The following is a 2,290-nucleotide window of genomic DNA, read 5'->3' on the forward strand; positions in this document are numbered from 1 at the left end:
CAAAATGTATATATAACTTATCATAACTATGCTACAATTATTATTATATAGTATATTATATAACATTATAGTATATTATAGTATTATATAATACACTATATAGTAATACTATAATTATATAGTATAATATAATGATATAATTACAATTACAGCCATACGTGATCTAATTTCGAATAGTGATAAAATCCGTTGTAATAATGAACGCGTTAAAGCACATTTGGTGACGTTTCCAACGTTTCTAAAATAGGATAACAATTCACGAAGTCCTAGATGTTTAATCCCTTTCTTGAAAACAATATTGCTCTCCGCTAAACAATAACTTAATAAATCCTTCAACGAATTTCCGCAAGGAGACACAACGCCCACGCATATTACATACATAATCAGCATTTAAACTGACCAAAAAAAAGCCTTTGATTAAATAATTTAAAAAATAAAAAAAAAGATATAATATATATATATATACATATATAAATATATATATATATATGTATATATATATTTATGTATATATATATATGTCTGTATACGCAAATACAAGTTAATAATAATACTAATGTACAAATTCTGAAAGAGACCGTTAACAGTCACATGCATACATACATACATTCACACACATACGTATAAAAATTCCAATTACAATGCTTTCAAACACATGACTCTTTTGTGTCGTTCTCAAATTTGAAACTACTTTTTTTTTTTTTTTTGTATTATATTTTCACTGCAGTAGAAAAAATTTGTTTCAATTTTTTTCCAAAAATTTAAAAAAAAAAAAAGAAATTATTTGTATTACAAAAGTAAATTTATGGAAGAATATGTAAAACAAAAGGAAGAAATAAATTTGTGATCATGAGAGAGAGAGCTTATTTTTCTGTACTTTCTGCAACAAGATTTGATAAGTTTCAAATATTAAAAAGAAATTTCGAACGACGAGAATTGTAAAATTGTCAGCAATCATTCGTAAAATGATTTGAAAAGATGTTCATGTAATTATAAACATTGTATTTTATACCATTTAAACTATTCACAATTGAACCACTATTAACGGTCTCATATCGAGTATATCGAATGAAAGCTCAAAAAGCTTAATATTGCAAGATGAAACATAAATCACTTATTTTTTTCTTTTTACTTTACGCATAGAAAAATTAATTTAAAATAGTACGATAATAATATGTACGTATACAATAATTCCGGTTTCCTCTTGCAACGCGAATCAGAAGCTTTCCTTTCTTATCCCGTTCGTTCATCTGAACACTTGCAGAAAAATATTATGCAAAATATATAATATCTGCGATTTAAATTCAAGTATATACACATTTTTTTTCAGAAACAAGAATACTATATAATTAACCCTTGTCTAGTGGACGCCAGATCACCAAAAATCCATACTTTTCTATTTCTATCTAATTCAAGTTGTAGTGTATTTACAATATTGGAATCATAATAATTTTTCTTATTTTTAATACAAAATTCTTTGGCTAGCATAATTTATTAATTTATTAATTTTATGGAGAAAATTATATTTAATTTAGATTACATATTTATTTGTTTGCCATTTCTATATGAGCTGTTTTATAGAATGAAATAATTATTGAAACTTATTGGAAATATATTATTGCAGTTATTTATATGGTACGATATACAAAAGTGAAAAAATTTCCTGAGTAAAATAATAATAATTATTTTAGATTGATCCGGCGTCCACAGGATGTATAAGTGCTTTGCGGGTTACTCACTTTTATGTAACATTTTTCCTTATTTCGTTTCTTTCTTTTTCTTTCGTTTGGCTCTTCAACAAAAAAAAAGGATCACAAATGAATGCTCTTTTGAAATGAACCAGATAAAAATATCAAAATTACAAAGCCAAGACAAAAGTTTTGCTTATGCTCATTTTGTTGCATTTTGTAAAATAAATAGAAACGAATAAATACTTGAGCACAGTCTACAACATATGTAGAAAAAAGAAAAACGAAAAATATGCATATTCTACGCAATGGAAATTCAATTTATCATCTAATATCCAAAAGTAAATTATAGGCGTAAACGATTATCGTTTTTCCACAGCCACTATTTAATATATATGATTAATTTAAAAGCACAAGCATATTTATCATCCATCCAATTTCAAGATTTCGATCAATTTCAAATTACATTTAAACGAATCTTATATATCATACAATTCTTTAATTAAACATCATTCTATCTAAACACAGTCGTTTAGTTTCTTCTTTGTTGAACTTCATCAATAAGATACCCCAAAAAAAAAAAAAAAAAAAAAAAAAAAAAA

General features: G+C 24.9%; 1 long non-coding RNA gene across 1 annotated transcript in view; it reads left to right on the forward strand.

Moving 5' to 3' along the window:
- LOC116184909 overlaps window positions 1-2,290 on the forward strand; it is an 11,909-nt gene that overhangs the window by 6,647 nt on the left and 2,972 nt on the right. The gene's annotated exons all lie outside the window — the stretch shown is intronic.

Source organism: Apis dorsata, unplaced genomic scaffold (genome assembly GCF_000469605.1).
Source record: "Apis dorsata unplaced genomic scaffold, Apis dorsata 1.3 scaffold_74, whole genome shotgun sequence".
In the NCBI taxonomy this organism is placed as follows: Eukaryota; Metazoa; Arthropoda; class Insecta; order Hymenoptera; family Apidae; genus Apis; species Apis dorsata.